This window comes from Lissotriton vulgaris, chromosome 11 (assembly GCF_964263255.1).
Source record: "Lissotriton vulgaris chromosome 11, aLisVul1.2, whole genome shotgun sequence".
Classification (NCBI taxonomy): Eukaryota; Metazoa; Chordata; class Amphibia; order Caudata; family Salamandridae; genus Lissotriton; species Lissotriton vulgaris.
Window position 1 is genome coordinate 747,975,898 of NC_141699.1, and position 15,431 is coordinate 747,991,328.

Consider the following 15,431-nt stretch of genomic DNA (forward strand, 5'->3'; position numbering starts at 1 on the left):
CCCAACAAGCTGCGCGGGTGAGCGCGCGCGCAGAGAAGTCACCCTGAGCGCGCAGGTTGCTGAATTTACCGCGCACTCCAGCAACACCGTTAGCGGCGCCGCTTTTAAAATGCGAGCGGCGCGAAAAAGTGCCATTTCCTCGTTGCGGGAGTTTGAAAAAAAAAAAGCAGTCTCAAACACAGCGTGTGCTTTAGCACACGCTGTGTTTGACACTCACCATTCCTCTGCATTCCTTTTCTAACACTGCACAGCTGCGTGCTGATTGTGAACCTTTTGTATTAATGTTAATTGTAGGCCCCCCCCCCCCCGTGCGCTGCAATTAACACAAATACAAATGCAAAGGACCTACAATCAGCCCCGCAGCTGTGCCTTGTAAGAATCGTCATTGTGCACTACTGAGGGGCTGTTTGTGATCCTTTTTGTTGCGTTGCCTTCCTCCAGCTCTCCTGTCCTGTAAGGGAGAGGAACGATCATCAAGACCATTAGTATAGACGAAAACACAGACGACTGAATGTAACTCACACGGACAGTAAAAATTAACAAGATTTTTGAAAAAGTTATTGCTGGAGAAACACCTGGGCCTTCAAAAATATTTTTGAAATGGTAAAACGTGCTGACCCACATTGATCCATGTTTTACAGGATAGTGTGCGTAATAAAATGCGAATGACAAACATAACAGGCCATTGTGAAGAGAGCAGGTTGAAAGTCCTTATAAAAATAGTATATATATATATATATATATATATCATTTTAGTAAAAATGGAAAGGCCTCGGTTAACAACCGAACTAAAACCAGGGACAGACACCAGGGAGCAGGGACAGACACCAGACATAGGAACAGACACCAGGGAGCAGGGACAGACACCAGGGACAGGGACAGACACCAGGGAGCAGGGACAGACACCAGGGACAGGGACAGACACCAGGGAGCAGGGACAGACACCGGGGAGCAGGGACAGACATCAGGGAGCAGGGACAGACATCAGGGAGCAGGGACAGACATCAGGGAGCAGGGACAGACACCGGGGAGCAGGGACGGACACCCTGGAGCAGGGACAGACACCATGGAGCAGGGACAGACACAGTGGAGCAGGGACGGACACCAGGGAGGAGGGACGGACACCAGGGAGCAGGGACAGACACCGGGGAGCAGGAACAGACATCAGGGAGCAGGGACAGACACCAGTGAGCAGGGACGGACACCAGGGACGGACACCAGGGAGCAGGGACAGAAATCAGGGAGCAGGAACAGACATCAGGGAGCAGGGACAGACACCAGGGAGCAGGGACAGACACCGGGAAGCAGGGACAGACACCGGGGAGCAGGGACAGACACCGGGGAGCAGGGACAGACACCAGGGAGTAGGGACAGACACCAAGGACGGACACCGGGAAGCAGGGACAGACACCGGGGAGTAGGGACAGACACCAGGGACGGACACCAGGGAGCAGGGACAGACACCAGGGCAGGAACAGACATCAGGGAGCAGGAACAGACACTGTGGAGCAGGGACAGACACCAGGGACAGGGAGAGACACCAGGGAGCAGGGACAGACACCGGGGAGCAGGAACAGACATCAGGGAGCAGGGACAGACACCAGTGAGCAGGGACAGACACCAGTGAGCAGGGACGGACACCAGGGAGCAGGGACAGAAATCAGGGAGCAGGAACAGACATCAGGGAGCAGGGACAGACACCAGGGAGCAGGGACAGACACCGGGAAGCAGGGACAGACACCGGGAAGCAGGGACAGACACCGGGGAGCAGGGACAGACACCGGGGAGTAGGGACAGACACCAGGGACGGACACCAGGGAGCAGGGACAGACACCAGGGCAGGAACAGACATCAGGGAGCAGGAACAGACACTGTGGAGCAGGGACAGACACCAGGGAGCAGGGACAGACACCAGGGAGCAGGGACAGACACCGGGGAGCAGGAACAGACATCAGGGAGCAGGGACAGACACCAGTGGGCAGGGACGGACACCAGGGAGCAGGGACAGACACCGGGGAGCAGGGACAGACACCAGGGAGTAGGGACAGACACCAGGGACGGACACCGGGAAGCAGGGACAGACACCGGGGAGTAGGGACAGACACCAGGGACGGACACCAGGGAGCAGGGACAGACACCAGGGCAGGAACAGACATCAGGGAGCAGGAACAGACACTGTGGAGCAGGGACAGACACCAGGGAGCAGGGACAGACACCGGGGAGCAGGGACAGACACCAGGGAGTAGGGACAGACACCAGGGACGGACACCGGGAAGCAGGGACAGACACCGGGGAGTAGGGACAGACACCAGGGACGGACACCAGGGAGCAGGGACAGACACCAGGGCAGGAACAGACATCAGGGAGCAGGAACAGACACTGTGGAGCAGGGACAGACACCAGGGACAGGGACAGACACCAGGGAGCAGGGACAGACACCGGGGAGCAGGGACAGACACCAGGGAGTAGGGACAGACACCAGGGACGGACACCGGGAAGCAGGGACAGACACCGGGGAGTAGGGACAGACACCAGGGACGGACACAAGGGAGCAGGGACAGACACCAGGGCAGGAACAGACATCAGGGAGCAGGAACAGACACTGTGGAGCAGGGACAGACACCAGGGACAGGGACAGACACCAGGGAGCAGGGACAGACACCGGGGAGCAGGGACAGACACCGGGGAGCAGGAACAGACACCGGGGAGCAGGAACAGACATCAGGGAGCAGGGACAGACACCAGTGAGCAGGGACGGACACCAGGGACGGACACCAGGGAGCAGGGACAGAAATCAGGGAGCAGGAACAGACATCAGGGAGCAGGGACAGACACCAGGGAGCAGGGACAGACACCGGGAAGCAGGGACAGACACCGGGAAGCAGGGACAGACACCGGGGAGCAGGGACAGACACCGGGGAGCAGGGACAGACACCAGGGAGTAGGGACAGACACCAGGGACGGACACCGGGAAGCAGGGACAGACACCGGGGAGTAGGGACAGACACCAGGGACGGACACCAGGGAGCAGGGACAGACACCAGGGCAGGAACAGACATCAGGGAGCAGGAACAGACACTGTGGAGCAGGGACAGACACCAGGGACAGGGACAGACACCAGGGAGCAGGGACAGACACCGGGGAGCAGGGACAGACACCAGGGAGTAGGGACAGACACCAGGGACGGACACCGGGAAGCAGGGACAGACACCGGGGAGTAGGGACAGACACCAGGGACTAGGGACAGACACCAGGGACGGACACCAGGGAGCAGGGACAGACACCAGGGCAGGAACAGACATCAGGGAGCAGGAACAGACACTGTGGAGCAGGGACAGACACCAGCGAGCAGGGACAGACATCAGGGAGCAGGGAAAGACACCGGGGAGCAGGGACGGACACCCTGGAGCAGGGACAGACACCATGGAGCAGGGACAGACACAGTGGAGCAGGGACGGACACCAGGGAGGAGGGACAGACACCAGGGAGCAGGGACAGACACCGGGAAGCAGGGACAGACACCGGGAAGCAGGTACAGACACCAGGGACGGACACCAGGGAGCAGGGACAGACACCAGGGCAGGAACAGACATCAGGGAGCAGGAACAGACACTGTGGAGCAGGGACAGACACCAGGGACAGGGACAGACACCAGGGAGCAGGGACAGACACCGGGGAGCAGGGACAGACACCAGGGAGTAGGGACAGACACCAGGGACGGACACCGGGAAGCAGGGACAGACACCGGGGAGTAGGGACAGACACCAGGGACGGACACCAGGGAGCAGGGACAGACACCAGGGCAGGAACAGACATCAGGGAGCAGGAACAGACACTGTGGAGCAGGGACAGACACCAGGGACAGGGACAGACACCAGGGAGCAGGGACAGACACCGGGGAGCAGGGACAGACACCAGGGAGTAGGGACAGACACCAGGGACGGACACCGGGAAGCAGGGACAGACACCGGGGAGTAGGGACAGACACCAGGGACGGACACAAGGGAGCAGGGACAGACACCAGGGCAGGAACAGACATCAGGGAGCAGGAACAGACACTGTGGAGCAGGGACAGACACCAGCGAGCAGGGACAGACATCAGGGAGCAGGGAAAGACACCGGGGAGCAGGGACGGACACCCTGGAGCAGGGACAGACACCATGGAGCAGGGACAGACACAGTGGAGCAGGGACGGACACCAGGGAGGAGGGACAGACACCAGGGAGCAGGGACAGACACCGGGAAGCAGGGACAGACACCGGGAAGCAGGTACAGACACCAGGGACGGACACCAGGGAGCAGGGACAGACACCAGGGCAGGAACAGACATCAGGGAGCAGGAACAGACACTGTGGAGCAGGGACAGACACCAGGGACAGGGACAGACACCAGGGAGCAGGGACAGACACCGGGGAGCAGGGACAGACACCAGGGAGTAGGGACAGACACCAGGGACGGACACCGGGAAGCAGGGACAGACACCGGGGAGTAGGGACAGACACCAGGGACGGACACCAGGGAGCAGGGACAGACACCAGGGCAGGAACAGACATCAGGGAGCAGGAACAGACACTGTGGAGCAGGGACAGACACCAGGGACAGGGACAGACACCAGGGAGCAGGGACAGACACCGGGGAGCAGGGACAGACACCAGGGAGTAGGGACAGACACCAGGGACGGACACCGGGAAGCAGGGACAGACACCGGGGAGTAGGGACAGACACCAGGGACGGACACAAGGGAGCAGGGACAGACACCAGGGCAGGAACAGACATCAGGGAGCAGGAACAGACACTGTGGAGCAGGGACAGACACCAGGGACAGGGACAGACACCAGGGAGCAGGGACAGACACCGGGGAGCAGGGACAGACACCGGGGAGCAGGAACAGACACCGGGGAGCAGGAACAGACATCAGGGAGCAGGGACAGACACCAGTGAGCAGGGACGGACACCAGGGACGGACACCAGGGAGCAGGGACAGAAATCAGGGAGCAGGAACAGACATCAGGGAGCAGGGACAGACACCAGGGAGCAGGGACAGACACCGGGAAGCAGGGACAGACACCGGGAAGCAGGGACAGACACCGGGGAGCAGGGACAGACACCGGGGAGCAGGGACAGACACCAGGGAGTAGGGACAGACACCAGGGACGGACACCGGGAAGCAGGGACAGACACCGGGGAGTAGGGACAGACACCAGGGACGGACACCAGGGAGCAGGGACAGACATCAGGGAGCAGGAACAGACACTGTGGAGCAGGGACAGACACCAGGGACAGGGACAGACACCAGGGAGCAGGGACAGACACCAGGGAGCAGGGACAGACACCGGGGAGCAGGGACAGACACCAGGGAGTAGGGACAGACACCAGGGACGGACACCGGGAAGCAGGGACAGACACCGGGGAGTAGGGACAGACACCAGGGACGGACACCAGGGAGCAGGGACAGACACCAGGGCAGGAACAGACATCAGGGAGCAGGAACAGACACTGGAGCAGGGACAGACACCAGCGAGCAGGGACAGACATCAGGGAGCAGGGAAAGACACCGGGGAGCAGGGACGGACACCCTGGAGCAGGGACAGACACCCTGGAGCAGGGACAGACACCATGGAGCAGGGACAGACACAGTGGAGCAGGGACGGACACCAGGGAGGAGGGACGGACACCAGGGAGCAGGGACAGACACCGGGGAGCAGGAACAGACATCAGGGAGCAGGGACAGACACCAGTGAGCAGGGACGGACACCAGGGACGGACACCAGGGAGCAGGGACAGAAATCAGGGAGCAGGAACAGACATCAGGGAGCAGGGACAGACACCAGGGAGCAGGGACAGACACCGGGAAGCAGGGACAGACACCGAGAAGCAGGGACAGACACCGGGGAGCAGGGACAGACACCGGGGAGCAGGGACAGACACCAGGGAGTAGGGACAGACACCAGGGACGGACACCGGGAAGCAGGGACAGACACCAGGGAGCAGGGACAGACACCAGCGAGCAGGGACAGACATCAGGGAGCAGGGAAAGACACCGGGGAGCAGGGACGGACACCCTGGAGCAGGGACAGACACCATGGAGCAGGGACAGACACAGTGGAGCAGGGACGGACACCAGGGAGGAGGGACGGACACCAGGGAGCAGGGACAGACACAGTGGAGCAGGGACAGACACCAGGGATCAGGGACAGACACCAGACACAGGAACAGACACCAGGGAGCAGGGACAGACACCAGACACAGGAACAGACACCAGGGAGCAGGGACAGACACCAGCGAGCAGGGACAGACATCAGGGAGCAGGGAAAGACACCGGGGAGCAGGGACGGACACCCTGGAGCAGGGACAGACACCATGGAGCAGGGACAGACACAGTGGAGCAGGGACGGACACCAGGGAGCAGGGACGGACACCAGGGAGCAGGGACAGACACAGTGGAGCAGGGACAGACACCAGGGATCAGGGACAGACACCAGACACAGGAACAGACACCAGGGAGCAGGGACAGACACCAGGGAGCAGGGACAGACACCAGGGACAGGGACAGACACCAGGGAGCAGGGACAGACACCAGGGAGCAGGGACAGACACCAGGGAGTAGGGACAGACACCAGGGACGGACACCAGGGAGCAGGGACAGACACCGGGGAGTAGGGACAGACACCAGGGACGGACACCAGGGAGCAGGGAGAGACACCAGGGCGGGAACAGACATCAGGGAGCAGGAACAGATATCAGGGAACAGGGACAGACACCAGGAAGCAGGGACAGACACCGGGGAGCAGGGACAGACACCGGGGAGCAGGGACAGACACCGGGGAGCAGGGACAGACACCGGGGAGCAGGGACAGACACCGGGGAGCAGGGACAGACACCGGGGAGCAGGGACAGACACCGGGGAGCAGGGACAGACAACAGGGAGCAGGGACAGACACCAGCGAGCAGGGACAGACACCAGCGAGCAGGGACAGACACCAGCGAGCAGGGACAGACACCAGCGAGCAGGGACAGACACCAGGGAGCAGGGACAGACACCATGGAGCAGGGACAGACACAGTGGAGCAGGGACGGACACTAGGGAGGAGGGACGGACACCAGGGAGCAGAAAGGCACCAAAAACGAGGGGCAGAGGGCAGAAGGGAACCAAAAACGATAGGACAGAGGGCAAGAGGTCATAAAGGCACAACAACGAGTGGGACAGAGGGCAGAAGGGCACCAAAAACGAGTGGGACAGAGGTCAGAAGGGCACTAAAAACGAGTGGGGCAGAGGGCAGAAGGGCACCAAAAACGATAGGGCAGAAGGGCACCAAAAACGATGGGACAGAGGGCAGAAGGGCACAAAAAACGAGTGGGACAGAGGGCATTAGGCCACAAAAAACGAGTGGGACAGAGGGCAGAAGGGCACCAAAAACGAGTGGGGCAGAGGGCAGGAGGGCACCAAAAAAGAGTGGGACAGAGGGCAGGAGAGCACCAAAAATGAGTGGCATTTGGCGCCGCAGACAAGCGAGGTTCGGTTCCTGGCGCACATAGCCATGGTTGCAGCGCACAGAGACCCTCCACTGCCGCACACAGAGGAAAAAAATTAGAGGGAACATTGGTTATGAGGGAGGAGAACAGAAGTGGATTACAGAATAAAGACTACGGAAGTAAAGCGCGAAAAGGAAGGAAGCAGTAGAGGCGGGCATGCAGGGTGGAAGGAGTAGAGGGGAAAGATCAACAGGATAGAAAGAAGAGAATGGAAGGAATAAAGACTGGAAGCTGCACATTGGGGACAGAAGAAATAATGAGCAGAAGTAGAGACGGAGAAAGGCAGACGGACAGAGAAAGAGACTGAAGAGGATGCGGCAATGTTGGAAAGAACGAGGAATGCGGTAAGAAAGAGAAAACCGGAGCGAGAACAAGGAAGGTGGAATGAAGAAGAGGAAATCAAATAAGGAAGGCAGTAATAAAGAAGATATGAGAATACAGGTGATAAAGTTGTAGAAAATATGGAGGAAGGGGAAGAAAGGAGAAAGTACACCAAAGCATGTAAGAAAATAAAAGATGCATCGAAGATGAAGAATGGGAGACAGGGAGATTGACAGAGAAATACATGAAGGAGGAGACTGAGAGAAGGAGATAGAAATGGGAGGAAAGTGAACAAGTCAGTGTAAAGTGGTAGGTGGAATGAAGCACCAAAAAAAAGCGAGAAAAACTAGCTCTGGCATTGCGCGGAGTGGGGCGGGGGAGCGGCTTCCTTTCAAGTCTGATGCCGAGGCATGGTGTGGGATGTGGCTGGCGATGTGCACGCGCCTGGCTCACATGAACTGAATTGAATCCGCAGTTTGGGGAGACTTTTCGGAAGCCTTACTATAATCTCGCCGAACAATGCTTACGCATTGGTTTAGCGAGACCTAACAATTAATGTGTTCGTCTCTAACACAACTGGTGCTCATGTAAAGCGCTCTGATGCCTTCAGGTCTAGTTCGCGCCCCCCCACCCACAAATGTATAAACTTCACACAGGATGACTTCCTTCAGGATGTCCTGCACTGCTGCAAGCTCCTCAGTCCAGGGCGGCACCTCTGAAACTCAATTCTTGCAAGAAGAATTGACATCCACCTCAAATTGTGAAAGCCTTCAAACCTGGCTGTTTATAGTTCCTTGAAGCTGTGAGACAGCATGCTGCTGAAGCACAGGGGATACGGGTTTGCAGTCATAGAGGTGTAGTTTGGTCAGTAAGATTGGGGGTGTGAGCTTCAGATTTCCCAACAATTGCGCTGGCATTTAATGTTATAATACATTATACAACAAGCAGGGTGCATGAGAGGGGCTAAAGTGGCAGTGGAAAGGGAGACAAATGAGGATGGGTAGCGGTACTAAGTGAGAGAAAACACAATATTTTGTAAAATAACCAACATTTATGAAGACTTTTAAAACAGAGAGGAGACAGTGTATTTTTTGTCTGCATGTATGCAAACATTCCTGGTGAAATCCGACCGACACCTCACCATACCCGACTTAAAGCATCTGTACCCAACTATTTACCAGAAAAAGCATTTATTAGGGGGCTGTAGCACCACAAACACCCCTCCAAAGATACGGGGCCCAGATCTCAGGATGGGACCTAAAGAGGTCACCAGGCAATCTATCCAGCCCCAGTGCTTTACCCAGTGCCAGTCTCTCTATTACGCTGACCACCTCCCCAAGGCTAAATTCCAATCCGTCGCCAGATTGGGATAGGACGGCAGAAGCCACATCATTGGAACCTTCGAAGATATCTTCGTAGAGCTTACCAAAGTGGTCTTCCCACACAGAGGCTGCAATGTTGGGCTCCACTGCAGTTTTTGGTTCGCCGGTACCAATGTTTACCAAAGACCAGAATCTCCTAGAATCCCTCGTCTCTAGGGCGAGAGAGAGATCCTGCCATCTGTCCCAGTCCCACTCTGACCTTGCCTGCGCCATCATGTCCTTATATTCCCGCCTAAGCTCAGCGACCTTGCCCCTGTCTGTTCCAGCTTTTATTGCTGTTATTAACTCAGACTTGGACTTTTTACAGTCTGAGTTATACCAGGTAGAGGTTCGAGTCTTTTGCTTGCGCTGCACTACTTCCGGGAAAAGAACCTCACCCAGAACGCCCACTAACTCTTCGTGGATTAAAGCTAATTTATTATTAAAGTTTTGAAGTCTGGGTTGGTTAATTAAATTATCCAAGTCCTCTAACTTAGGGAGTGCTAGCTCATACAATTTCCTAATGCTTTCTTGCAAATTTACCAGTTTCTCCCATTTTACCCTACGCCTGTTGAAGGTGAGAACCAGGTTACTTAGGTCCTCCCTGGTCTCAGCGGGCTGCGGTCCCACTGCAGCTACAGGATACACCATGTCTAATAAAAGTGAATTGTGGTCACTGTCCGTTCGTGCAACTACTTTAAAATCTTTAACCTTGGACCACAGGCTAATATCTACGAAAATGTAGTCCAGCCGCGATTCCTGATCCTTCCTGTTAAAAGTACATATTGAAGGGGTGTCTGAGATTGCTCGCCCATTGCAAGCCCTTAGAGCAAAATTAAGTGTCAAAGACATAATTTGCACTGCAAGAGGAGACCAAGATTTGGGATGTGGAGATTGACACACCGGAACACCCCAAAAGTCATCTTCTGCTGTGAGTGCGCCTTCCCTCAACCCTTCCAGTGGTTCGAAGTGACTATTGAAGTCTCCACCCATCAGTATCTTACAGTCTTTGGGTAGTTGGCCCAGAAAGGACGAGAGATCATCAAGTGTAGGTGACTCCATGGTGGGACCAACTGGACGAAAGTACACATTTATGATTGCTAACTTAGGGGCATTGGGCCATTCGAGCAAGACACACTGTACGTCCTGGGAGGACGTAACTGCATTCTCCACAGTGCATCCAATGTGGCTGGCTACCCACACCGCCAAGCCGCCCGAGGGTCTCCCCTTGCCACTCCAACTGGCCTTGATTTCAAAGGTAGCATATCCCATTCTGTACAGGGGTTCCCTAGCCCAAGTCTCTTGAAAGAGACAAACATCACTATTAGCTACTAGGACATCCCAGTCATCAGTATATATTTTGTTGGCAATGCCCGCAACGTTCCAGGACAGAACCTTCAAAATTACGAGTAGAGTTTTAGATTTGGAGGCCAATGACCTAATTTTAGCGTGATGAGTGACCACTTGCGCAACAGAGGAGCCTTGTGATTGTGTTAGTTCCTGATTATGTGAGGCAGAAGATATTGAAAACGGATCAGGCTGATCTGTGGGTATCAGAGCGTGGGCATGAGTACTACCAGGTAAAATGTTATCTTGTGCCCACGCACTGTAGAGGGTTGGATTATCTACACGGGGCATTTCATGTTCCCGAATGGTTCTGACAGCACTACTTCCCACAGTCCCTTGCCCTTCGACATTCACCTGAGCTGAAGACTGAAGAATCTCCCTTGTGGCCAAGGAGTGACCACCCTGGGCAACCAGGCACCATCCAGCGTTTAGTTGCTTCGACAGTGAAATGGATCCCAAACAAAAAAAATAAGCTCCTGAGTGGCGCCGTGTCTGGCTGCCATAATTGAAGACACATGGGCTTTGGTGCGCATAACAAACACCAATAGGCCGTAGGCGGAGTTAAGCGACCGCCTATGGCCTATTGCGTGTTTTGTTATATAACAGCACGCATGCAAAGCCCAATCACAATGGACCTTGAAATGCACATGCACGACCTATGTGGAATTTCAAGGTCCATTTTTGAAACCCTAGTAAAAGTGCTTTTCGCTCGCTTCGCTTGCAAGCCCTAAAAAGGTGAAAAAGATATCGTACCTGATGAGAAGACACTGGGGTAACACTCTTTTGTCCAAAACTGAAAAGATAGTGCAGAATTTATATGTTAGAATGATTAAGGAGCTGCAAAGAGGGTATACAGACACCATCACCCTAGTCAAAACACACTGTCAACCAAGATTAGGCCTGTATAAGTTCCCTTTTGACTTAGGGAGTACACAAAACAACGGGGAGCAGAAATACTACCTGCTACCCATCAACGCCAGCAAAACCCTAGTCAACGCACACTGGCAAACTAGAACAGGCCTGTATAAGCTCCCTTTTGAGTTAGGGGGTACAGGAAACAACAGTGAGCAGAAATACTACGCCAGCCAAACCCTAGACAACACACACTGGCAAAGTAGATTAGGCCTGTATAAGCTCCCTTTTGAGTTAGGGGGTACACAAAACCACGGGGAGCAGAAATACTACCTGCTCCCCATCCACACCAGCCAAACCGTACACAACGCACACTGGCAAAGTAGATTAGGCCTATCATCACTGGATAGTATGTATGAAAAGGCCATTATCAATAAGGGAAAGTAGAGAAAAACCCTTCCCCTGAGGAATATTCTGATTTGGGAGGGAGTGAACGGAATACCTAACGAGAAATATTGGCTCAAGCCTATCCATTCACCCTCTGTTGGAAAATAATAGTCTAAAACCCGGTCCATTGGAAAAACCGAGCGAAAAATCAATATGCACACATTTGGTATAAGAGCGCCCGCCATGTGGGGAAAATTAACCCCACAGCAGAGTCCCGTGTCATATATCCACCAGCTAACCTGGCACTCCCACGTTGAATGAATCGCAAGGGACTGAAGAACCTGGAGTTATAGGGGAGCGCCAGCACGCAGTTAAGCGCCTGACAATTTTCAGTTTTTATCGGAAACCCTGAACCCAAAAAAGGTGATTGCTTACTTGACGGCGGACATGCAAGAAACCTTGGTAATCAGGACACAACCCTTGGCCATGGGTGTTGAAGTCGGCATGGAGGTCTTCATACATCAGAAATTATAGGATCTGTTTCTGCTGACAGTGAAGGTGTAATAATAATTCACATTGGCAAAGCACAAACGATCACCCGTAAGGGTCTCGAGCTGTAAATGTAAATGTAAATGTGTTTCGATTTATATAGCGCACTTTAACCCAGGGGCCTCAAGGCGCTTGCTTAGGGAACCCGTCCTGGTATTCCCCTGTGAGATACCCCGGCCGGGTATCCACAAGGTGAAAGCCAGGCATCCCGCCGCGAGGGGCCGTAGTGGAGATTAAGCAAGCTATTGCCCAGAGTCGCAGAGTGTGACCCCGTGAGTCGAGTAGGCACCAGAGCGAGAATTGTCGACCCCGTGGAATTTTTTTTTTTGAGCCCGAGACCCGCCGAGGCGGGGAATCGAACCCTGGTCCACAGCTGATCTCAGCTTCTGGGTCTGCCGCCTCTAACCACTGAGCCACGCTTCTCCACTCCACCCCTCCCCCTGTAGGGGTCGTCAGGAAGATTAAGCAAGCTATTGCCAGAGTCACATGGTGCCAGGCTAATCTGGCGCCGAGGATCGAACCGTGATCCCCAGATTCCAGCGTCAGTCGCCTTAACGCCACACCCCTTTCCAATATAAGGCCTTAGAAGGGTGTCTAAGGGAAAAGGAGTCAACCCCTCCTTTAGTAGGAGGAACAGGAACCTCCTAAGTTGGCGGTAGCTCCGTTTACAATATATTGGAAAGAGCCAAAGAGGCTAATGGGAACGAAGGTAATAATACCAGCACACCAAAGCGCCTGAAGGAACCCTTGCACGGAGAGCTCCAGAGTGAGCTTCAAGGGGAAGTATGTGAAAAATTGCACCCTCAGACAATGCCAGAGAACGAGATAATGGATGAACCCCCTGAGGCATAGGGGAACGGAAGTGCAGCTGGAACCGGCCCTGATATTGTGTATTCCCGAAAAGGGACCGGAAGCAGAAACCCTGAAGCATAAGGGGTTATAGGCGAAAATGGCGATAAGAAGGTGCAAACGTAAAGGACCGTTATTATGACGTATCCCCGGGGGTCTAGGGGAAGGCTAAACTTGCCCCAAAAACTCCAGATACCTTGCCACAAAGTTAATGGTGAACGACCCCCCATGTGGCATGGATAAATCATCCATTTCCCAGAAAAGGGATTTACATCTCTTGGAGGAGAAGGGGTGAAAAACGTACCCAAAACCGTATCGTGGACCCTGCAACCCGCGGAGTCCCCAGAGAGACCGAACTATCTAGTACGACAGTGCTGGATAAATCCATCGTATTTAAGATCTAGAATCAGGCGGGAGTGGATGTCAATGGTAGGAAGAAGACCGACCTTGGCGGTAGGAGAAATGAAATAGGAAAAAAGAAAAAGGATAAGAAACAAGACAAAACAACAACGCCCAAAGGATATGCGTAAATAATAATGATGGGCGGTCATAGGGCTTACCACACCGTGTTGAGGACTGTATACCTGGGGCCCTGGTGACCGACACTGGGATGGAAAAATCCCGATTGGCACCAAGTGCATTCTGGGGCGAATGCTCCTTTAATGTACGTTTCATCCTCCTTGTAACTCACCCAGCCTTGTAAGGGTGTCCGAATGTAATATTGTAGTGCCAAGCACCAATCACGCCCGTGTAAGGGTGTCAGAATGTAATATTGTAGTGCAAGGCACCGATCACGGAGGAGTAAGAGGGGGAGCCAACCCTTTGCACACCAGAAGTGAAATTAATAATATAACCGGCTCCTCAGCAGAGCTGTAGTCGAAATCATTGCAGCCCACAAGGGCGTAAGAGCCATGTCTAGTTATAAGGAGCGTGTGCGCACTCCGAGGGCCCTCCTGTTGTTACAGCCGGTAAGGCGTAAGTCAAAAAATTGCTCCGTCTGAACTTGAAGCATTAGGAGCCTAGGAGCAATTTGGGAACACGAGCGAAGGGCGTAATCCAAACTGGTATAAGTGGAACCTGATTGGGTTACGCCCCCCGGCTCGTAATCGTCTCTAATCCGCACTCAGCCACTTGGGAAGGCCTGTCGCGGATACGCGAGAAACTGCGCCATGATAGGAAGTAGTCCCCGATGTACTCATGGAAGTACATTGTGAAGGTACTAGTTTGGGACAATATATAGTACCTACCTGCACTGAATACGTAACCCTTGGCATTAGTAAGATACCTTACCATCACCCGACAGTGGTGTAGTAGTAACGCTGGAACCCCAGAGCGGGGCCAAGATCTCCCAGCCCCATCTGGATTTAGCGTCCAGTTGGGCCATCGTATGTAGAGTCAATCTATAACATGAGAGCACGCCATCTCCACACCAACGTGAGCGTCTTAAGGCTGCGTGACTGGAAGTGTTAACCATTTCGTGTTATGACACAAAGACATCGTCTAGGCAGTTGAGGCATGAAGCTTATAATGCAAATTGCACAGGCATTGCAACTAGAAGCGCACATTGGTAAAACTCCACCGGTCAAGGAACATTTCAAGTATCCCGCCCGTGGGCGAAAACAATTCCTGTCGGGAACACTTAGTAAGCGTGAGAAACCAAGGGACAGTAAATAACACAGAAAAGCTGCAAGGTCCCTTCTATTACAGGTGGAAATACATATGAACACATATAACAGAGATCCGTCAGGCCTTTATTGTAAAAGGGGTGTAAAACGGGTATAAAAACTAAGTCTAATAAGGCCACCCGCGTTGAGGATAGACCGCCGTATTTTGATCTTAATTTGATTTTGATTTTGACTTAAGACTGACTGCTCCTCCAAAGACACCTCCAAATCTAATTCACACCCTCGCTATCTTCTGAAGGAAGACCTCCCATTATCGAAAAGTCTATTGTCCTGGACTATGGAAGTTCCTTCCGAGTGTGTTCTGGTAGTTTGAATGTTTACCATTTTTTCCAGTATTATCCTTGTACCGGTGTATGGTACCCTTTTGTAACTTGCACATGTCACTTTTCTCTTGTAACACACTGTTTGCTACCTCTCACATTTTGTTTGCTTTAGATACTTGCACAAGTGCCACCATTGCCTACGTAACGTTTGTTCTTGTGCTGGAGTGTCTGCCATTTATTGCAGTATTATACCTCTACTTGTACTTTGTATGCTTTTGTAGCCT

The 15,431-nt window shown here is 54.0% G+C and overlaps 1 protein-coding gene across 1 annotated transcript in view; it reads left to right on the plus strand.

Annotated features, from left to right (window-relative positions):
- Window positions 1–15,431, plus strand: part of WDFY1 (WD repeat and FYVE domain containing 1) — a 385,159-nt gene that overhangs the window by 112,336 nt on the left and 257,392 nt on the right. The gene's annotated exons all lie outside the window — the stretch shown is intronic.